Raw genomic sequence first — 23,973 nt, forward strand, 5'->3', positions numbered from 1 at the left:
CAGCAAGAGATTTTCAAGTCTCTGCTTGGTCACATTTATTGATGTTAACTGGCCACAGCAAGTCAATCAAAGCAATGGATAATCTCAGAGTCACTTCCTGAGGACTTTGCCAAAGGGAAATGTGGGTGTTATGAGAGATGAGTTTGTGGCCATTTGCTGTCTGTGTCCATCATATGAGTACTTGTACCTACATATTGTTTGGCAGAAAACTGACCAACTTTTCAGAGCAATAGAGAAAAGGGAAATGCCTTCATCTCCATATAAAATTATTTTCTTGAAGCCTTGAAATATATGTGGTATTTTAAATTGTAAATCCTTAAATAAGATGTCAAGATTTTGAAGCCTTAAATGAAGGTAAATATATGTGTGTGTGTGTGTGTGTGTTATATTGTTATATGTTATATATATGTTATATCAATGTTATATAACCTATAATAATTAGACTAGAATACCTTTTTAAATATTCTTCTGTGTGTGCATGCGTGCACATTTGGTCAGAATACATCTTTGATATTAGCAGGGTTTTCTAACCTTCCTGAACATAGGTGGTCATGGAAATAGCCAACTACTCTTTTAATGTTCAGTTTTCCCCACATTTTCATTTGACTTTTAATACATTTACAGGATTAACCAATTTGGGTATTATAATACACTTAAAAAAAAAAAATCAGAGTGACATGTGAATCCCAACTTGATAAGGACCTTTTCCTCGCCTGGAGTTCTCCACTGTGCTCACTCAGGAGGGCAGTCTGCCAGGCATTTCCCTTGGCTGGGGCTGTGTGAAGAGTTCATATTTTACATGCTTTGCCCATCACTTGTGAAAGGCCAATATGCTTCTTGTTCTATCAATGAACAAACCAGAGTCTAAAAAAGTTTTGATCAAAAAACGAGACTAAGAGACATGGACAAGAGTGTGGTGGTTATGGGGGGAGGAAGATGGGAGGGGGGGGAGGAGGAGGGGCACAAAGAAAACCAGATAGAAGGTGACAGAGGACAATCTGACTTTGGGTGATGGGTATGCAACATAATTGAATGTCAAGATAACCTGGACAAGTTTTCTTTGAATATATGTACCCTGATTTATTGATGTCACCCCATTAAAATTAATAAAACTTTACGTATATAAAAAAACAACAACAATCAACAGATTTCAACAAATGTGTGGCCAGTAACATTCAACAGAAAAGTTCCCTAACAAAGCTCTTTATGATGCCAAATGCAGGCTCTGAATAATAATTATCTTTATTATAATTTCTTCCAGATTAAGCACAAATATTTTTCTGTAAGTCTCTTCTTGAGGCATAGCAATGTTCTGGTACCTTCCTCATGCTGGGTACAACAGTTTCTGCCTATTTGCCCTTGTCCAAAACTGGGGTGTATACAGTGGTGGGATTCAGCTGGTTTGCACCTGTTTGGCAGAACCAATACCTAATCTTTTGTTGAGTTCAGTGAACCAGTTGTTAAAATGGCACTTGTAATCAGAGTTCTCTCTAAGGTGAGTGCCTGGGCAGCCGCTGAATGTAGAAATCACAAATTTATATTCCTTACTCTTTTTTAGCATCCATTTGCACAGTAGTGCATTCTAAGTGCCCGTAGTAATGGTCATTCCATTCATATAAAAAATTTTGATAGCACTATGATTGTAATATTTATTTATTAATTTCATAAAACTCATTATACCTTTGATGAAATACTATATTTTAATTCCCTTACATTTGTTACTTCAGTAAACAAACACATAATATAAAGAGAAAAAGTGCCAAGCAACCAGGGGGTGACAAACTGTCATTGGAAATACCTTAAATAACAGTTTTATTGTTTTTTGTCAGATATTATTTGATACTTTTTCATTACTATTTAAAAACTATTTCTTATCATCTAATTTTGTATACCTCTTTTATTGTTCTTATTTAAGTATTAAATGCATGAAATAAGCCTGACCTAGTGGTGGCGCAGTGGATAGAGCGTCGGACTAGGATGCAGAAGGACCCAGGTTCGAGACCCCGAGGTCGCCAGCTTGAGTGCGGACTCATCTGGTTTGAGCGAGGCTCACCAGCTTGGACCCAAGGTTGCTGGCTCCAGCAAGGGGTTGCTCAGCCTGCTGAAGGCCCGCAGTCAAGGCACATGTGAGAAAGCAATCAATGAACAACTAAGGTGTTGCAACGCGCAATGAAAAACTAATGATTGATGCTTCTCATCTCTCTCTGTTCCTGTCTGTCTGTCCCTGTCTATCCCTCTCTCTGACTCACTCTCTGTCTCTGTAAAAAATAAATAAATAAATAAATAAAATAAAAATAAAAATAAAAAAATAAAAATAAATGCATGAAATAATAGACTACCTTTCAGTATATCTGGTTTTATACTTAAAATGGTCATTAGAGCAGAGAATTGGTTGTTAAATTATTTGAATCCCACCACTGATTGTATAGTTTTTAAATGAGTGACCCACTTCCTCCCTACACGCAACTCTCAGAATCTACATTTTCCAGTTCATTTCTTTTTTTTTTTTGTATTTTCCCGAAGCTGGAAACGGGGAGAGACAGTCAGACAGACTCCCGCATGCGCCCGACCGGGATCCACCTGGCACACCCACCAGGGGGCGACGCTCTGCCCACCAGGGGGCGATGCTCTGCCCCTCCGGGGCGTCGCTCTGTCGCGACCAGAGCCACTCTAGCGCCTGGGGCAGAGGCCAAGGAGCCATCCCCAGCGCCCGGGCCATCTTTGCTCCAATGGAGCCTCGCTGCGGGAGGGGAAGAGAGAGACAGAGAGGAAGGAGAGGGGGAGGGGTGGAGAAGCAGATGGGCGCTTCTCCTGTGTGCCCTGGCCGGGAATCAAACCCGGGACTTCTGCACGCCAGGTCGACGCTCTACCACTGAGCCAACCGGCCAGAGCCCAGTTCATTTCTTTATGTTGAACTAAGTCACCTGCCAGCAGTAAAAGTCTGTGACCAGAACGAAATGATACCCTGATGGGGTCCTCATCAAGCTCTGAGTGCAAAGTCTGTGTCAGAATCAGTTCTGGCTTCCCAGCCACAGCAGTTAGCATCCTAGTGCGGGTGGACCCAGCCACCTGCACAGAATGAAATAGCTACACCATAGTAAGCCAATTTGGGTTATGCCTCAAGCATGATTCCACCTAGTTCTGGACAGATGACACGTGACAAGAGCCCTGCCTACATTTAGGGACTCACTTGGGAAGTAGGGAAAAGCCTTAAGCTGTAACAGGCTGGGTAAATGTGAGCTGCAGAGCTTTCCAACTGTCCTAGCGGAAGTGCTGGTGAGCTGAAGACTGCAGCAGCCTGTGACAGACAGCTCCTTATTTGTAAGTAGTTAATGTTTCTTAGCAAGCACTTCTAAAAGAAATTGGTATGTAATGACAGCACTCACTGGAAAACAGGCCGATTAGAAAATGCACTAACTTATCTGGTATTCATTTGAAAAGTAAATGGATGCACGGCAAGGTGAGAGTTCACTATCAATTCAAATATTTTTCCGTAACAGGCTCTAGCACTCCTGCTTTAATTCAAGCAGAAATACAAGTATGAATAATCAAAGTAGATGATGCTCATCAAGAACCTTTGTGCCTTGCACCATTGCAAATGGTCATTGAAGCTTAATGGCAAAAATTTACATTCTTCCTTTAATTTGTATTCTATTCCTTCCTTCTGAGTGATGTGATTGTGGCTTGCTGCTGCCCGCTATATTATTTTGATGCAAATGCTGTGTTGTGTGTGCCTGAGTCCAATTTCCTGGCTTCTGCTATGAAGGAGTGACTGCAAGAATAGTTCAAAATCAGGGTGATTTAAAGAGTTTATAATTACTGCTCCTAATGAGTAAAACAATACAATTGATGAGCCCCACTGTTTGGAGACACCCTGGTGGCCCTAGGTTAATGGGTGCTCACCAAGGAAAAATAAAATCAACAGGGAGATCACTGTGTATCTGGTTCCCTTTGTCCAGCCTCCAAGTTAGGCTTAATTCTGGTCACTGTTGACAAAAGAATTAAAAAATTTGTAATTCAAGCAAAACTTCCTTTCCTGTGCCATGCTCACTGGGGAGGAATGCTTTATTGAGATACAGGAGTTTGCTGGCCAAAGACTGTGAACATCGGGCCCCCAGGGCCACCCTGGAATGTAATGCATGCACAAACTAATTTATGATTCTGTGACTAATTTCCATTTCTTGTGCTTAGAGTTGCCTGGCTAATTACAGGGATGTTTTCTTAACTTTAGTAATTACACTCTATGCCTTCGCCAGGCAACAGAGCAAATGAGTGCGGGCGGATTGCGCAGCACTTGGAGACAGCGCGTCCAGGCGAGAGGGGACCGAGCGCCCGCGCTGCGGGGCCAGCATCCCTGATCAGAAGCCTCTCCAGCTTTGACCGGCGCTCACAGGCTGCATCGGAAGCATCTGGAGACATATTTGATGGTACGCCCCGTAATTAGAGGAACTGGCTTAATTAGGAGAAGTTTGTGGGCAGAGGGAAGCCAGCGGGTGTGCACTGGATCTGAAGGTTTGCAGCCTCCTCCTGGGAGGCCCCAGCACAAAGCTCTGCCCGCTGAGCGCGCTGCGGCACCGGCTGTAAAAGCGGCCCCTTGGGCTCTGAGAGTCCAGGGCGAGGTCCAGAGGCCTGCCCCCTGCAGCAGCTTTGCCAAAGCGACAGCAGCCACGCTCAGCTGGCTCCCACTTCTCCCCTCCCCCGATATAACGAGGCAAACCTGGAGGATAACTCAGATGGGGTAGCGCTGCTGAGGCTGGCTCTTAGAGGCATATTCTGAGATTGGAAGGAGGAGGGTGCGGGTGTGGGCCATGGCATTTTTCGCATTCCAGGGCCCCCTCCCAGCACATAATTCAGTGTCCCAAGCAAACACTTAGCTCTTTACAAACCAAGGTCTTAACTGTCCAATCCCATCAGTCAGAGCTTTCAAGCAAACTTGGAAACCTCCGCACTGACCATATATATATAATTAGGCCGCTTAGGATGGCAGAGGTGGGGTTGGGGAGCTGTGGGTACAGAGCGCCTCTGGGAGACATCTACCCACAATTAGATGAGCCTTTCCATAATCAGGAGCCACGGGGGCCGGAAGGAGAAGTAACCGTCACCAATGCATCGCCACTTCACCACGTTTATTTACTATGCTCAAAGTTTAGAGGCACTTCTCTTTCTCCCCACACCAAGAAGCAGGATAGAGAAAGCAGAAAGTATATGTGAGTGTGGTTTTTTTTTTTCACTTATTTTTTTCTCAGCTCAGCAATTGTTGCTTTCTGGGATATTAAGGTATTTATTTTTGATATACTATCAGAAAAACACAAAAATATTCCTACTTTACCAAATTAAAATGGTTTTCTCTGCTTTATAGAGAGGAGATGATTTGTACATCTGGCTATTCAAGATATAAAAAAAATGATCTTTCCTCTAAATATCTCATTAGATATAAACATTTGATGAAATGCACTTCAAGCCACTCATAATATCCATTTTAAACTAAGCCAACAAGGCAACCCGCATCAAAACATGCTATATTGAGGACAACACTTGAATTTTTAATGTACTATTGAAAAACATTAACAGACTTTATTTTGAAATTCTAAAAATAGATTTCAAATGCATTTGAAAAGACTTCTTCACGAAATGATGAAACCTTCACCAGAGCTACTACCAAATTCCCTTTTCAAGTTTGGCTTCCTGATAAAGAATGAACATTTCAAAGAAAAAAAAAAAAAAGAAATAACGTTTCAGGGGACATCGCCTTCACTTAAAAAGAAGAAACGAGTGGGGAGAATGCACAGGAATGGTGGAAATATTGATGACGTCTCAGACGTCATAGGACATTTGTGGGGTAAACATCCCTGCTCCCCAATCCATTGACAAAGAAAAGGCACAAGCAAATCCCAGACATTGGTAGAATTAGCTCATGCCAAGCTGAGAACCCCAGTCAGCCAGGACAGAATAAGTGATCCCTTGCTATTGGGTGTGTTTCCTCTTAGGACAGCCTTCATGAAAAAAAGTCTTTTCATCCAGCCACGCGAGGCTGATGTGCTTGCTCAGGTGATGTGGAAGAAAGAAAAGCAACAAGAAATGTAATTATTTTGACACATTCTTTTTAGAAAGGTTATTATTCCTACTTAATGCACAGTGGTTTACACTGCCATTATGAAAGGGAGCCCACTGTCCTTGGTCTTTCCACCGTGCAGGCTGCAGAGTCAATAACAGGCACGGATGGCAGTCCCGCGCCCTTCGATGTCACTGCAGGGAGGGGTCGCATCAAAGCTGCAAGGAACACGCACCTCTCCCCTCCCCTCCTTCCAGCATTCTCTGTGTATGTTGTACTCATTTTACAAAGAAAAGCTCATTTTTACCTTGTGAGAAGCATAAGCAATTTGGGGGGAGGGCTGTTCCTCATTCATCCATCCATCATTTTCTCCCCAAATCATATTAGTTTATTCTGAAACTTCCTAGCATGAGACCTCGATTGTATGAATCCTCCGAAACAAGTTCTTTGCATCATCAGACCACTGCCCTGCCTGTCGAGATAGCAGCTGTGGGTCCCTTTTCATTGCTGTGTGTGCTGGTTCGGGGAGAAGTGTGCCCATTTCTGTTCCCATTCCATTTTGTCTTGAAGACAGTCTGATACTAGGGAATGGACACCTCTGAAACCCCAAAGTCTGTTCCCTGTCGACCCACCCTGTAGCTGCAGAGGGAGCCCAGCTGTTCCACCACAAAGTATCATTTTTCGAGTCAGAGATCAAAGGCCCTCCAATAACTCAGCAGCCTTATCATGCTCCTTGTGACATCCAGGGGAAGCAAAGGATCAAAGCCATAAACAGAGGCCATGTCACTGATGAATAATTTACATGCACAGTAGGCGGGAGTGAGTTAGTACATAGAGATCCTTTTGAAGAGGAAAAAAATTGCTGCCTTTCCAGCAAACATGGACTTTGAGAGAAGCCTATGAGACGAAACCTTTCCTGGGGGTGGGTAATTCAGCTCTGCTCTGACCATGACCACGTGTGTGCACAAGGGCACATGTGTGCACAAGGGCAGGCCTAGCAGGGCTGCAGAGGGTTTTTAAACACTCATTTGTTCATTCACTGCATACGTGGTGAAAGGGCTCCGACTCTTTATTGGAGCCAGGAACTCGAGCCAGAAACCTGCATGGAAAGAGTTTAGTTTTTCTTATTGGGAGAACTGCTCTTCCCTGCTGTGTCCACTCTTGTCTTGAGGGGTGTGAGTAAAATTATTTGAAATTAAAGACAAGCTTAACACTCCACCAAATCAAGAGACTCACACCAGATTCTCCTGCAGAGTGGTAACTGTATTTGGAATAAAGTGCCTTTAGGTGTATGTGCATCTGGGTGAAGTGAGGCTCCTGGTTTCCCACTACAAATGGAAATGTCCTCTCTTTTCAGAACGTAGGCACAAGAATTGGCTTTTGAAAGCAGTCAAGTTCATGTTGTGTAAAGAAAAAGAACAGAGAGAAATAAAGATGCACTTAGCATTTTATTGAAGACCAGGCACGTTGTTCTCCTAGTCTGTCTTAATTTTAGATGCCGACATCATTCACACATTTTAAATAATTAGACTGATAATCACTTCCTTAAAATAATTTCACCACTCAGCTACAATAAAATAGATTTCTTTCAAAGACCCCCCTTACTTAAATGTGCTCGGTGCTACTTTCTGTATCATGCAGGTCAATTTAATTCAGCTAGGCTCTCTCTGCCCAGCTAAACAATTGCTTTTCAGTCTCTGGAGAGCATGGTGAATGCAGCCAAGAATACTCACCTAGAGACGGCCTTGGACATTTCTGCTCATAAAAACTTGACATCTGAAGCCCCACTCTATTAATCTCTTGTCAGAGTTAGTCAAGATTTCTGAAAAAAAAAAAAAAAAAAGCCAATGTCATATAAATCATTGTTAATGATTCAATAATGAGTGAGATTAAAAATGGAAGAATAAAACATTTTAAGAATGGCTGTGCCACTCCTTCTGCGGAGCTCTTCTCAGCGGCTCCAGACTGGGGCGACTACCCTGGCACTTGATGGTTTAAGTGATACCACCTGAGTGGCCTCTGTCTCTGTATCTCCCTATCTAGGCCTCTGCCTGCACCTTGACTTCTTGCTTCTGTCTTACTAACATGGCCCCACTACTGCTTTTGTTGAAATGTGTCTTAGTTTTCAGTCTTCAGAAGCAGACCCTCCAACAAAGTTTCGAGTACAAATAGTTTATTTGAGGGGTGACTTCAGAAAATACAGTTGGAGAAGAATATAAATGAGACCGACATGTTTGCATTAATAAGAAGGTTAGAAATGTGGACAACTGAGACTCAGTCTGGCTGGAGACCTCTTGAGAGGTGATGAGAAACACGCCACAGAGTTGTCTTACCCAATACCCAAGGGGTAAGGAAGCTGGAATATGTATCTACCAACTCTTATTTGTCATTGGTTGAGGGGCCAAGTACATCCCTTTGGCCAGAGAAAGCCATGTCTGAAGTTGCTGATTTGCATGGGGATGGTGAGTGCGAAGAGGAAATGGAAGGAACACTTGCTGTTTCCGCCAGAGGAGGCAGCTGAAATCACTCAGACAGTCGAGATGCTCCTCTAAAGGCTTGGCTCCAAGCCTGATTTTGTAGCTAACAGGCTACACATAACCTCTGGAAGTCATACTCTCTCATCTGGCCTGTGTTATGTGTAACTGATCAAAGGGTGCCTTGGTGTGCAAGCTCCAATGGGAGCCCATGGTAGTCTTCCCCCTGCCAGTGTACTGCTCCAGGGACTTCTACCAGAGTTGCCCATCAGAATGATTGTCCCACTGTTTCTGTGGGACAGTGTCCTGGACCTTATACTCATCCCCTGTTCTAGAATATAGTTGGTTGGCTCAGGGTGGCCACTTGATTCTGAGAAACCAATTAGAGAGCTGATTAGAAACACTTTGTGGCTTGACTTGAAAAGACAAATTGGGCTAATCAAAGTGCCTCTTTCAAGGATCTGAGCTAGGAAGCAGGGAAAATGTGCCCATAAATGCTGGGAGCAGCAGCTGGAGGTCATGAGGTAGCACTTTGACTGGAACAGCAAGAGAATTAAGGTCAATGAGGTAGAGATATTTATCTACTTGAGTCAATACTGTACCCTCTGGGCCAAGAACAGTGCCCAACACGTAGGTACACAGTAAACATTTGTTGAATAAATAAATGAATCAACTGTGCAAGTTTAAGTAATGTGGAAGTAGAAACAGGGAGTCACCAAAGGAAACCAGCTGGAGAGAAAATAGATGTGAAACTCACTCATGGCAAGCTCCATAATGAAGATAAAAATAATGCATCATATAAATGACATTAGATTACAACCTCATGTAATTGGTAGTAGTGTTGCTCATTTTAACAGATACAGAAGCAGGAGAATGGAGAGTTGAAGTGACTTTCCAAAGATAGTCCAGTCAGTACCAGGTGGAGCCAGGGTTTGAACCCTGTGTGCTCAGGAAAGTGCTGTTAGCATGACGTTTTACCTCTGTTAAGGGCCCCAGGCATCCTTGATTTCAGCACAGGTCTCAAAGGCAGGCCCAATACTATTTCCATCTCTGGCCTTAAATTTCTGTTTGACTGTATCCTCTCTGCTGCTCCATGCTTATTATTACAAAAGTGTTCTCCTCACCGCTGAACTGGAGACAATCTTAGTGGGTCCCATTTATTGCAATCTAAGAGCAAATTTAAAATAGAAAAACAGAGGTAACACTGGACATGTGGTCCCTGAAACTATCTTCCAGGTGTTTGCCTGTGGTCTGGCCTTGGCCCTTTAAGCATCATTTCCAAGTAGTTGGTCCTGCTATCAGAGGGCATTTGCTGAATAATTCTGAGACAGTCACCAGAAACTAAGTCACTCATCTACCTTAGGTGAGCTGGTTATCTTCTGCATAACAAACCACTCCAAGTCTGAGTGGCTCAAGACAGTAACATTTATTTTGCTCATGAGTCTACAGGTTGAGCAGACTTGACAGGTGATATAGGCTTCACAGTATTCCCCAAATAAGTTTATATTGATGTTGTAACCCAAGTACCTCAGAAAGTGACTTTATTTGGATGATAGGGTCTTTACAGAAATGATCAAGTTAAAACAAGGTTATTAGGGTGGGCCCTAATCCAATAGGACTGGTGTCCCTTATAAGAAGAGAACATTTAGATGCAGATATGAACAGAAGTGAATGATGTGAAGGCATAAGAGAGCAAATATAGCCATTTTAATTTAAGGAGAAAGGCCTGGAACAGATCCTTCTTTCTAGCCCTCAGAAAGAACCAACCCAATTAACATCTTGATCTTGAACCTCCAGTCTCCAGAACTGAGAAAGTAAATTTCTGTTGTTTAAGCTTCCCAGTCTGTGGTACTTTGTTATGACCACCTAGCAGGGGTTGCTCATCCATGCTCTATATGGTGTTAACTGGGTAACTTGAAGGCTGGGGGCTTGATTCACCCTGAGACTCCTTACTGATAAGTCTGATGGTTGATGTTGACTGTTGGCCAGCACACCTCCATGTGGCCTCTCTGCATGCCCTTGAAATATGTATGAGTTCTGAGAGTGGAATCAACCAAATGGAAGCTGCACGTTTCATAATCTAGTTCAGAAATCACTCAGAGATATTCTGCCACCTTTTATCCATCAGAAATGAATCAAAAAGGCCAGTAGGAAGAAGAAAATTAGACTTCTTATTTTTTGGTGGGGTAAGTAAAAAAATTTGCAAGTGGATTTAAAAATCACCATAGTAGACAAACCAATTAACACCCTATTTGAACAAGGGCCTTAGCCTACCAGGAGTCATTCCAGCTTGGGAGTTCTACCATAATTCTTCAAATAATAATAAGAAAATATTATTCAGATGAACACAGTTTGCAGAAATGACACACAAAATATGTGCACCAGAGGATTCATTGACATGGGCAGCAGGATCCACTGAACTGGGCATTGCCCAATATTCAAAGCTAATACAAAATACATGAGATATAAAAACTTCAGCACTTTCAATTCAATGAATAGTGGTTACCCCAACCTGTGCTGTTGTAAAGTGTGTCCTCATGTGATGTTTGAACAAAAGGGTCACAGGAAATTCAGACAATGATAAACTGGCAGTGCCTTGACCCCACCACATAAGATTGGTGTTTATTTCTGCTGTTAGAACTTAATAACTAAATCAAAGATTAAAGTAGATGTAGCATTTCCTAGCCAGTATGAATAATGATTAATGATAGTTTACTAACGTTTTGTGCATTGAGTGAAAGTTTGAGTAGGAGACATGTTAGGAGCAGAGAGTGAAATCTTGTTTGTGCAAGGAGACAAACTTGGAAGCCTTGGGATATCTGCAACTTGCCACTGGAGAAACTTAATAGCAGCAGGGAAGCTTCTGTCTAGGGAAGGAAAAAGAAGCCCTCTTCTTTCCACCTGGGGGCATCAGCTAACTACTTGTCCATCTTTTCCCTTAACCTTTCCCATATAGATTATCCACATTAGCCAATTGGAGAGTTGGAGATTATTCCAGAAAGGCAGTGGATATTTCCCTCCCCAACCCAACTTCTTCTTTTCTATGACAGGAAGACTGAAAGCAGCTATTCCCCAAGAGATGCCTCCTACTTATTCTTCCATTAGGGGCACGTGCTCATGCCTACAAATCACTGGGACACCCCATCACTCTCAGGAAACATAAATATTAATGGGTGTGTGGCCCAGGCACTGAGGGCCACATCACACTTATTATAACTGAGAGGAGATGGCAGCATGGCTGTAGAAAAACATCATTAGTGAGGCACGTGGTGTATGCATTAAGCAGTATCTTCACCATAGAGATAGATAGGTGGGGAATGTAAACTGGAGGAGTGAGAGCATCATAGGCATTCAGCTGGTTTCACACCCACAATTCTCAATTGTGTACTATTCTGTCTACATCTGACCCTTCTGATTAACTTAGTAGTGGTGTAATAATGGTGGCACCTTTGTTCCACCCCTCATTTGAAATCCACCTAAATTAGCAAAAAGGACAAAAGATAGAGGGAACACAACCCATTGCCAATGAAGTAGGAACCTACAACAACATCACACCACAAACTGTGAAATATTTCTAGCTAATGCCAAGACAGCTCTGCTGAGATGAGGGAGCAAGTCCACAGCTGACGTGCACTGCCAAAGTCTGATAAGAATAGGTATCTCCTCAAAAGTGTTTGTCAACACCAAGAAAGAAGAACATATTCAAGGATTCTTAGAGTTGCAATCCAGTTTTGTGGGCAGCACAGGAGAAAGGTAGGAAAGAAATATCTTTATCTCTATGAGCAGAGCAAGTATCCGCTGCTTATAGTGAGATCAGGGATGGAAGGGTAGCTAAAAAGATAGAAAATTGTTATGCTGGTAGTCGGTTCCTGCTGCCTGTGACCTGGCCTTCTGCTCAAGGAAAACTCCCAGAGAGGAAGCTAGGAGAGTGATGAGGGACAGACAGACAGAACCAGATACAATCCCGAAGGCATGTGTGCTGAGACCAGCTCAGCAAAGGGTGTGCACGAAAGGAAGGTGCTGCAGGACTTAAGAAAAAAAACCACACAAGACACAGCATAGAGAAAAGATGGGTACAGGGGACTCCCAGCCTCTAGGTCTGAGAGCTCAGATCTCTGTAGCCTCACCGTATTCATTTGTATCTTTGCTCATCAAGCAAGTTAGCAGAGCCTGGGTCAAATTAGCCTAGAATAGATTCAGGTGCAGAGAAGGGTGATTAACTGAACCTTTCAGGTAAATAGGGAGAAGGCTATCGGGAGCAGCTGCTTCCTTATAATCTTATCAGTGCTTGCCGGGGCAGCGTTCTGCGCCCCCCCCCCAAGGCCTTGGCATTTCAGTCTGCACCAAAGACTTGTCTCGGGACAACAGTCTAATTTCTGGCCATTTTCCTACACATATGTCTTATAGAGCTCTCTGTGGACGACACTAACCAAGTAACATATGACCTGAGAAAACATGTACCCTTAGGTTAAAAATATTAAAGATACATGGGAAAGTACTAGAAAATAAAAGCAAAAAGACAAAATACAATAGAAAAGTAAACTATAAATAATAATTTCAAAGAAGTTGATATAAGGTACAAGAGACAAAGGAGACACAGCTACCCACAAGTACAGTTTCTGAGTTTCTCAAAACAAAACCAGGAAGATGGAGCAACAAACTCAAGGATAAACAGGAGAGCTTTACCAAAGTGAGAAAACATGGATGGAACAAAATGTCCCAGAGAAGCTTCTGTGCAATGATCAACATGAAGCTATGTCCTGGGCATGTTATCAAACTACAGGGTCAAACAAGGAATCACAAAATATCTAAGTAGAAATATTTGAACATTCCATATATGTTTTGAGAGTCTCCTATGGACCAGACACTATACCAGGCTTTGAGGATTCTGTAGTAAATAAGATAATCAAAGTTTCTCCCCTCATGGGCTTTTTCAGTGTAAGATTTGGGGGTGTGAGGGTTGAAAAAATTAACAAACAAATAAGATATTTAATCTAATCTTTCCCCCTAATAGACTACCTATCCATTTATCTATGCTTTGAAATATTTGAGCTATGTACGTGCATGGAGAGATATCCAGGATGGGGTTCAACAAATGTTGAAAATTGTGATTTCTAGGCAGAAAGATTTTGCTCTTTTGTACTTTTTTTTTTGTATTTTTCTGAAGTTAAGAAGTGAGGAGGCAGTCAGACTCCAGCATGCACCCAACCAGGACCCACCTGGCATGCCCACCAGGGGGTGATGTTCTGCCCATCTGGGGTGTTGCTCCTTTCAGGCTGGAGCCATTCTAGCGCCTGAGGCAGAGGCCATGGAGCTGTCCTCAGCACCAGAGCCAACTTTGCTCCAATGAAGCCTTGGCTGCGGGAGGGGAAGAGAGAGATAGAAAGGAGAGGGGGAAGAGTGGAGAAGCAGGTGGGTGCTTCTCCTGTGTGCCTTGGCTGGGAATCAAACCCAGTACTTCCACATGCCGGGCCGATGCTCTACTGCTGAGCCAACCGGCCAGGGTGCTCTTTCGTACTTTTATGAATCATTTGATAATAAACATGTTCTTAAAAAGTGTAAATAAAAATATTATTCTAAAATTAATAAAGTAAAGCATAGTGTTGGGGCTAGCTGACCCAGACTGCTCTCACCGACCTGCGTTCCTCCGCCAATCCTCAAGAACTGTTCCACAGTCGGCTCAGTCTAGATGGTGGGGAATTCACACTGCAGGCCATCTGGACGAGAGCTAAGAAATGAGACCCATCGTCTGGTGCTGTGCTAAGCATCCTGGGAATAATATGCTCCCTTGCCTGCATAAGACCTTTCAGGCTAAGCTCTCTGTGCCAAGGATGGGGCCAGAATTCAGGGATTAGGAACCACTAACCATTGATAACTCCGAGATGAGAAAACACATTCTGCCTACCTCATGCCAGCCAGCAAAGAGAGCTTGCAGAAGACTTTTTCGTATTTCCTTTTAAAAAGTCACTGGCCTAGCTTTGCTAGGAAAATAGTAAGTGTTTTGGCTGTGGAAACTTGGTTTAAGGAGCAAATGGCCTTTGTTGAGTGCTTACCATGGGACAGGCACATCATTTCATTTATTCCTCATCAGAACTCTATGACATGCACAAGCCATTTTATAGGCGAGGAAACTGAAGTTCAGGAAAAGGGTAAGTTATCTCAGGTTACATAGCTACCAAGTGCTAGAGTCAAGTACCAAAATCCAGTCTGTCTAGGAAATGAGGTTCTCTTCTCAATAGAGGCTTCCAGACACACCCACAAACAAAACAAAACAAAACAAAACAAAACAAAAACAAAAAAACTCTACAGAAGAAAGAGTGTATAGGGAATTCAAATCCTTCTGTTTTCATGAGTCAAACCAATTTAGGAGCCACTGCAATGGGAAGAGCAAAGACTGTGGTTGGTGTGTCCGGCATTCCCCATAAATATCAGTCGACAAGTCTTGTGACCCAGGAGCCAGTGACTAACAGGTTCTATCGCGGCTTAGACAAGTTTGCTGGGAGCCAGAGGACCATGCAATAGAAAGCCTGGGTGGACTGGCCTTGCAAATCTCCATCCATTTTTCTTCCAATGTCCAGATTCAAATGCTGAGGCAGCATTTGTAATAATAAACTCTGAAAACAAGCCTGGTGCATCAGAGAAAATGGTTAAAAAACTTACAGCCATATTTATGCAGTCATGGAAAAGAATAATAGCAAGCCCTACGTGCTTATGTAGAATAATCTCCAGGATATATAGGTAAGTAAAAACAACAACAACAGCAACAAAATCCAGAAAAAAACCTCAAGATTCAGACCAGTATATATTTATTTATTTATTTGTTTGTTTATTTATTTATTTTTGGAGATAGAAACAGGAAGAGAGATGAGAAGCATCAACCTGTAGTTGAGTCACTTCAGCTGTTAACTTGTGCTTTCACTGGCAGGCTCAAACTAAGCCAATGACCCCTTGCTCAAGCCAGTGACCTTGGGCTCATGTCAGTGATTTTGCACTCAAGCATGGCAACCTTGGGGTTTCGAACCTGGGACCTCAGTGTCCCAGGTCAACACTCTATTCCACTGTACCATCACTGGCCAGGCCAGACTAGTATACTTTTTATGCTCTCATTTGTGTTAAAAAAGATAGATTAGATAAAATGATATGACAATCCTGCTTTTGTAGGTCAAAAATGTTTCAACAATGGCAATTTCATATGTGTCAATCTACAATTTATTTATCTAACACACACACACACACACACACACACACACACACACGTTTGCTTATATAAGCTTGTAATACATAAGGTAACTGTGAAAAGGGGGTGCATCCTGGACAGGTGACTGGGAACTAAAAGTCTGGGTAAGGACAAGGAATTTACCTACCAAGAGCAAGTATTATGTTTGTAAAATAAAAACAATAGAGAGGAAAAGAAATGTACTTGACACCTTCAATCTGAAGCTATAGCTTCCCAGAGTTATGACACATTCTTGATCCAAATATTTAAAACTTGAGTCAGATTTTTTTCATTAAATTCTGATGTGAGAAAAAGAACACAGTGTATTTATTCTTTTATTTTGAGAACACTTTAAGCAAAAAGGACCGTCCCGCGGCACTGGTGAGCACATGGATGGATTGGAGAGGGCACAGGTGTTACAGAGGGAGGGGAGGCGACCCCACACAGCTCTCTCCGTCATTCCTCCCCTGTGGTACAAACCTCTGAGTTTTTTAAAGCTTAAATGTATTTTATTTTTAGAAAACCTACATTACATGATTTCCTTAAAAACAATGCCTCTGATAAATCAACATCAAAATAAATGAAGAGTTAAAGATAATAACCTCAGTTCCAGCCAGTTACGGTGACAAGTGATAGATCCAAACTGCCAAAACAAGTTTTGTTTTGTTTTGGTTTTGTTTTTCACATTTTTCCATTTCTAAATCATCCTTAAAGAAAATCATGTCTGGGGTCACCCCATCCTCACAGCAGTCCAGCAGAGCAACCATGCCGTCTGGATTCCTGTTTTCCCCAGTACAGAACTGGTAGTTTTTGAATTGGCAAGGATGTGCTTGATTTGTTCTGTAGCCCTGTCATGAAAGGCTTTTACTCTTTCTGCTGTCTGTTCTTTACGTTCCCCTTTGATTGATTTCATTTCATTTTTGATGGACTTCCTGTAGACTTCTTTTGTGAAGCTGATTTCTTGCAAATGACGTTCATGACAGTATCAACACCAGGTACGACTGTGCTTTCAGCACCCTAATCCTCGGGCCTGGAGCGGAGGCATTTCCACCAATGAGCGAGGCATCGATGTTGGTCTCTGCCCTACTGCTTATCTTCCCAGCCACCTCCAGGCACAGCCCCTCCGTGATCTCCCGGGTCTTGCAGATGTCGAAGAACAGCTCATCATGGCTGATGAGGTCCCGGCAGATGATCCTGGTGGCGCAGGAGAGGACAGTGATGCTGGTAGCAGGAGCCCACATCACAGAGCGAGCGCCCTGCAGCCTGAGTCCCGCTGGTGGGGTGGGGGTGGGGGTGGAATGGGAAGCAGGTGAAAAAAAAAAAACACCTCTAATTTTTTTTTCTTTTCAAGAGGAGAGAAGATGCAAGATGACCGGCAGAAGTGGTGACATTAACCACAGTGGTCAAACAGAACTTTGGGTCTGAGTCGGAAAGGACGTGGCTTAGATTTTGTTGGATCATAAAGATGGCCAGCTGTTGGAGTCAAACGCCTATTGCCCAATCATGTCAGTTACACAACTTCAGCTGTTGAGAATATTTGTCTGGGAATCAAGAGGACTGTGATACTTGAACACAAACTAAGGTGATCTCAGAAGAACAGTTATCTTCACAGAGCATTCTAGTCCTAGAAAGAATTGTACCTAAGGTGGATTAATTACAAGAATGGTCCTGATTTGTTTGTGTCCCCTTATGATGACTTTGGGGGGCAATGAGACAGCAGCAAATGTGAGGTAAGCAGAAACATGAAGAGCACTCCAGCACCAGCCCTGCTCTCACTGCTCTGGAGAACCTGTTCAGCTGCCATGTTGCATAAACCCAGTGAAGATTAGAGACCACACAGAGCTGAGATAAGCCACCCTCCACCAGCCAGATCCCAGCAGACCTGGCAACTGGCAGCAGACACATGAGCGTGCCCAGCCAACATCAACGGCATCAGGTCCAAATGGGCCAAATCGCCTGGCTGAGCCCACCGCAAACTGCTATTCCTTAGGATAGTGACTAAACACATGATGGTTGTTTTAAGCCATAATATTTTGGGCTAGTGTATTATGTAGCAATATCTATTTGCTATAACATCTTTGAATTTTAATATTTGATATAAAAATACCAAGAATAACAGACTCCTTTTTAGCTTCTTCTTCTTCTTCTTATTCTTCTTCTTTTTTTTTTTTTTTTTTTTTTTTGCATTTTTCCAAAGCTGGAAACAGGGAGGCAGTCAGACAGACTCCCGCATGCGCCCGACCAGGATCCACCCGGCATGCCCACCAGGGGGCAATGCTCTGCCCCTCTGGGGCCTCGCTCTGTTGCATCCAGAGCCATCCTAGCGCCTGAGGCAGAGGCCACAGAGCCATCCTCAGCACCCGGGCCATCTTTGCTCCAATGGAGCCTTGGCTGTGGGAGGAGAAGAGAGAGAGAGACAAAGGGGAAAGAGAGGGGGAAGGGTGGAGAAGCAGATGGGTGCTTCTCCTGTGTGCCCTGGCCGGGAATCGAACCCGGAACTCCTGCATGCCAGGCCGACGCTCTACCACTGAGCAAACTGGCCAGGGCCACTTTTTAGCTTCTAAAAGTGACATTTTACTTAATTCAGTCAACTCTTGAATATCCGAATACATGGAAGACAGGGACATGATGGAAATCCAAAATGCACTAGCAACCCCGAATTCTGAAATCTATTGAACAAGTTCTGGAGATGGATGGTGACAATGGTTGCACAACAATATGAATGTACTTAATGCCACTTAAAAATGGGTAATGTAGTAAAATGTATATTATATATATTTGACCACAATAAAGAAAACAAAAGCAATTATATTATCGGTTACTAGTTTCAACTTCATTCTGGCCTGAATCAAGTAAAAAATAAAAATAGAAAAGGACTCCTGTGGGTCTGATGTTACCCCTTGCTCCTCCTTTGCCATGGCTGCTAATGAGCAGGGGAGAGGAGAAGGCAGCAGCTGTGGGGGTGGGAGAAGCAGGAGATCTGGGTAATCAGCTTCTGGTTAATGAGTCAGCTAGCACCAGGGGTCTACCGTGGGTGAATACTTTTCTCCCCTGCGGCCTTTTGATCAGCCTGAATCATAATCAGCGAAGACACGTGGGGGGTGCCTCAGTTATGCACATGCAATGCTGCTTCTATACACTCCACAGTAATATGTGAGCAACTCTAATGAATAAATCTTATTTTTGAAAAGTAATACTTATTCTGCCTACTTCTAAAAATGAATTTGATGTGAAGGAAAGTCTTCTATGGTAGAAATAGGAAAGGGATGTTTGTGTGGGGAGCTGGTCGTGAAAGGCACCTAGTACGTGCCATATTCCCCTGGTCTACCATGGGGCAGTGCCTCCTGTGGGCAGTGCCTGGACTTGCCAGTCATTCTGTGTCCTTCCAGGTGGGCATCTAGAGGCGCTAGGAAATAAATGTCCCCAAGAGTGACTTCTACCTTATGAAGGACAGGAGGTTGTGGACAAAGACTCAAGTTCTCTGATCCTTAGTGGGGCAGCTAGACACAGTCACTCGGAGGTCTTGAGCTGCCCTTAGTGTTCCCCACTTGTTCAGTACCACGCTTCCTGTTAGTTCTTTCTCCTCCTTTCTTTCCCTTCCCTGTCCCTCACAGTGCTTCCTGGGATCACAAACACACCTCTTAGACTCAAAGCATCTGCTTTTGGGAGGAGGAAACCCAAATACCACAGAGTTATCTCAGCAGATGGTCAAGAGACTCTTAGCTTCTTCGCAAGTGAGGCTAAGGAAAACACAGCCCCTTCTCTCCAACAGAACCAAGTTTGAACCATTAGTTATTAAAACAGCCTCCCTTGTCAATTAATCAACTTGGCATTATAGGAGCTGCTCAGCCTTCCTCCAGGTCACTGCCTGGGAAATCCTATCCTTCTAACTGGTATGAGTCACCTCAGGGTCAGGGCCCATTTTGGGCTCTGGAGAAGTAGAGTAAGGGTTACTAAGGTTGGAAAGGTTAGGAAGGGTTCTGAGAGAAGACCCGCTTTCCTGATAAGAATGGTATGAGAAGTCTTGTGAGGAGTTCTTCCCAGTTCAGTTCACAGAGGGATAAACACAGACTGCATTTCCCTAAAGTTGTCAGTGGAAACTAAACATACCAGTTAAGGGTATTTTTGGCAGTTTAAAAACAAATCCAAAGTTATTTGAAACTCCTCCCATTAAGAAGTGAAGTCTTTGTGGCCCACCTTTGTGAATATATGATGAATAGAATGTGAAGAATGGGAGACTGTGTGACTTCTGAGGCTAGGTTAGAAAAAGCGTTTTTTCCTGGTTTCTCTTGGAACATTCTCTGTGGGGCCTTAGGCTATTATGGAAGAGGTCTGAGGTCTGACCTCACTACCCTGAGGCAATCAGATTGAGAGAGAGAGACAGAGAGTGAGAGATGGAGAGAGAAAGGGAGAGGGGAGAGGGGAGAGGGGAGAGGGGAGAGGGGAGAGGGGAGAGGGGAGAGGGGAGAGGGGAGAAGGGAGAGGGGAGAGGGGAGAGGGGGGGAGGGGGGGAGGGGGGAGAGGGAGAGGGAGAGAGAATACTCTTATAACCTCCAGCTGTTGAGTCTTCTCAGCCCAGGTGCCAGGCATAGAAGTAAAAACACTTTCAAAATGACTCTATCCCCAGCCACCATCTGACTACAACTCCCCGGACCCCTCACCTCCCACCCCGAACCACCCAGCTAAGCCTTATCAACTACCAGATTGTCAGCCAAATCAATGCTTGTTTTTCTTTATAGTCACAATTTTAGGATGGTTTGCGATACAGCAGTGATTTTCAACTCGTATGCTGCAGGAATTTTTAAAACATGCAATACCTGACTATTTAGTCAGGGGCACTGATCTCTTTTCCCTTAGATTGTAAAAATTTTTTTTAAAATGATAGGAACCAACACCATAATAGCTATTAAAATTATGCCTATTTATTTTGTCAGATCGGCAAAAAATATATACTGCTCACAAAAATTAAGGAATATTTCCAAATCAATATGAAGTGATAAGATATCCCCTAATTTTTGTGAGCAGTGTGTTGTAGAATTTTAGCAATTAGTTTACATGTGCTGTGAGAGGAAAAGGTAGAAAATCGCTCTTTTACAGCAGTAGATTCATTTGGTGGCAGAAAACAGAATATCCAGCTAACACGTGGAGCTTCGTGTTCTTACTGTGGGAAGCCTGGAGGTAGGGCTTCCTGGGGTTTGTTAATTCAGCTGTTCACTGTGGTCAGGACGCTAAGTCAGCTGCCCCATGAATATCGGGGAACATCTTGGCCTCCCCTCCTGATAGCAAGACAGCTTCTGCACAGCTAAACAGAGTGTTCTCACACAAGACCTAAGGATGGGAAAGAAGGGGTGTTTTCTCTCTGTGTCTTTCTTTTTATGAAATACTTTTCCAAAATCTCTTCTGCAGACCACCCGTAGGTCCCCATCAGCTGGGACCTAGTTACAAGGGAGAATGGGCGAGTGAACATCTCATCATGTTAGTCTGTAAAGTTGGGGGTGGGCTCTGCCAACACCGAGAAGGAGGTATGCGATGCTCATTGACTGGACAGCCGACAGTGTTCTCTAAAGTGGGCTTTTAGATAACTGAAGCTCCTTTTCCAGGCGGGAAACCCTCATTTTATTTTTTTAGAAATTAAATTTCATTCTAAATTTGACATTGATCAATAAGAGTACATAGGTTTCAGGTGAACATCCCAATAGCATTTGAACTGTTGACTGTGTTGTGTGCCCATCACGAAAAGTCAAATCATTTCTGTTACTGTGTATTTGTCCCTCTTTACTCACTTCCCCCATCCCCTCCCCCTGGTGACCACTTTACTTTTATCTGTGTCCATGAGTTTCAGTTTTATATCTCATCTATGTGGGGTTGTCCCTCTTTACTCCCCTTCCCCGGGTAACCACTTCACTCTTATCTATGTCTATGAGTCTCAGTTTTATGTCCCACCTATGTGTAAAATCACACAGTTCTTAGCTTTTTCTAATTTACTTATTTCACTCAGTATAATGTTCGCAAGGTCCATCCATGTTGTTATAAATGGTACTACGTCATCCTTTCTTATGACTGAGTGGTATTCCATTGTATATATGTACCACAGCTTCCTTATCCAATCCTCTATCGAGGGACACTTTGGTTGCTTCCATGTCTCGGCCACAGTGAATAATGAAAATCTTTCTAAAATATTTTAGAAATATTTAGTCTTATATTTTCTTTTGGTTCCTTTAACCACCAGGAACCCACGCTGTTCTCATTGGAGGCACTGTTTCTAAATTGGAAGCAGCTGTTCATTCAACAGCAAGGGAAATATCCCCCCGCCCCTCCAGGCTGCTTTGTTCATAAGTCACTCTGCATTTTCACCCTGACCTGGTTCTCCACTCTCTTCTAGGTTTGGTGTTGGGATGTGTTTTGGTCCAGCATTTGGTACCACATGTAAGGGCACAGGACATGCTTTGAAAACATGCTTCATGCATCAGTTGTCTATGGCGGTGTAACAAATTGCTCTCAAACACAGTGGTTTACAACAGCAAACATTATCTCACAGTTTCTGAAGGCAAGGAATTTGGAAGAGGGTTGGCCAGAAGTTCTGGCTCAAGGTCTCTGTGTGATCTCAGTCGCGTTGTCAGCTGCAGCCCTCTAAAGCCTTGACAGGGCCTGGAAGACCTGCTCCCAAGCACTCACTCATGTGGCCACTGACTGGAGACTCAGTTCCTTGCCTTTCCACAGGGCTGCCTGTGTTCTTCAAGATGGCTGTTGGCTTCCCCCAGAGCAGCGGTTCTCAACCTGTGGGTCACGACCCCGGTGGGGGTCGAACGACCAAAACACAGGGGTTGCCTAAAGCAATGAGAATACATTCCGAATCATAACTGTAGCAAAATTACAGTTATGAAGTAGCCACCAAAATTATTTTTTGGTTTGGGGTCACCGCAACATGAGGAACTGTATTGCGGGGTCACGGCATTAGAAAGGTTGAGAACCACTGCCCCCCAGAGCAAGTGGCTCAGGAGAGAACAGACACTCATACGTCTTTTATAACCTAGCCTAGTGGAGGCAACATACTATTAATTCTGCCATATGCTATCGGTCACCAGGACCAACAGTGATTTAGTGTAGGAGGAGGCCACACAAGCACATGAAACCAGGAGGGGACGCTCTTTGGGGGCCATTTTGGAGATTGACAGTCACACTTTGTAAAAGGCCCCTGTGTTGTTTTGAGGTTTTTTTTTTTTTTTTTTTTTTTTTTTTTTTTTTTAAATTTTTTTTTAAGATTTTATTTATTCATTATAGAGAGGGGACAGAGAAAGAGAGAGAGAGAGAGAGAGAGAGAAGGGGGGAGGAGCAGGAAGCATCAACTCCCATATGTGCCTTGACCAGGCAAGCCCAGGGTTTTGAACCGGCAACCTCAGCATTTCCAGGTTGACGCTTTATCCACTGCGCCACCACAGGTCAGGCTGTTTTGAGTTTTTGTTCTGATATTTTAAAATAGAACATTTCATTGTCCTTCTCCCCCTCCTACTTTCTCTCACTTTTTGATAACTTTGCTTCTACTTCCTCTGTGTCACATGTTTCTTAAAGGCATTCATGATGGAAGATGCTGCTAGCACGTTGTCTGTATCCCCTCAGATATCTTCTTACCTTTTTTGTTGTGGGCTTCCCTGGTTTTGAGGTGCTTTGAACCCTTGCTCCGGGTTGAGATAGCTTTGAGATGGGCCTGTGCTTCCAAGTTACCTACAGGTCAGGCTCATGTCCTGTGCAGGACTTGGCCAGAGACGGACACCTCTGCTTGGCTTCCTTTCATACCTTTCCACCTTCTCTGAACCCTTCAAGGTTTTCCCAGGAGAACTTCCTTGAGGAAACACTTGCTTAAGAATCCTCATCTCAGGGTCTGATTCTGGGGAACCCACCTTGAGAGCTGCCCTTGTTTTATAAGCTATGCATGTATTTACAAACTCGCTCTGAGGAGGAACAATAGAGAATTTCCTTTTAAGACTTCTCAAGATTTCAAAATCAACTACAGAACTCATTCAAAGTAGACATGCCTCCATTCGGTATGATAAAATACTGAACAGTGTGCCCCAGTAACAGAAACGGGCGGCGCAGTTACCTTCCTGCTGATCTGCTCCTCACTCTGCGCGGCTGGAGCTCCCAGGGCCCTGAGAGCCCAAAGAGGGTCAGAGAGCAGGCATCCTCTGCTAACAGCACATCAGGAGGGTCATTAACTTGTGAAGGGCAGATGC

General features: G+C 43.5%; 1 pseudogene; it reads right to left on the reverse strand.

Moving 5' to 3' along the window:
- Positions 1–4,454: 4,454 nt before the first annotated feature.
- LOC136406620 (translationally-controlled tumor protein-like) lies at positions 4,455–16,983 on the reverse strand (annotated as a pseudogene).
- Between the last annotated feature and the right edge of the window lie 6,990 nt (positions 16,984–23,973).

The sequence above is a fragment of the Saccopteryx leptura genome, chromosome 5, assembly GCF_036850995.1.
Source record: "Saccopteryx leptura isolate mSacLep1 chromosome 5, mSacLep1_pri_phased_curated, whole genome shotgun sequence".
In the NCBI taxonomy this organism is placed as follows: Eukaryota; Metazoa; Chordata; class Mammalia; order Chiroptera; family Emballonuridae; genus Saccopteryx; species Saccopteryx leptura.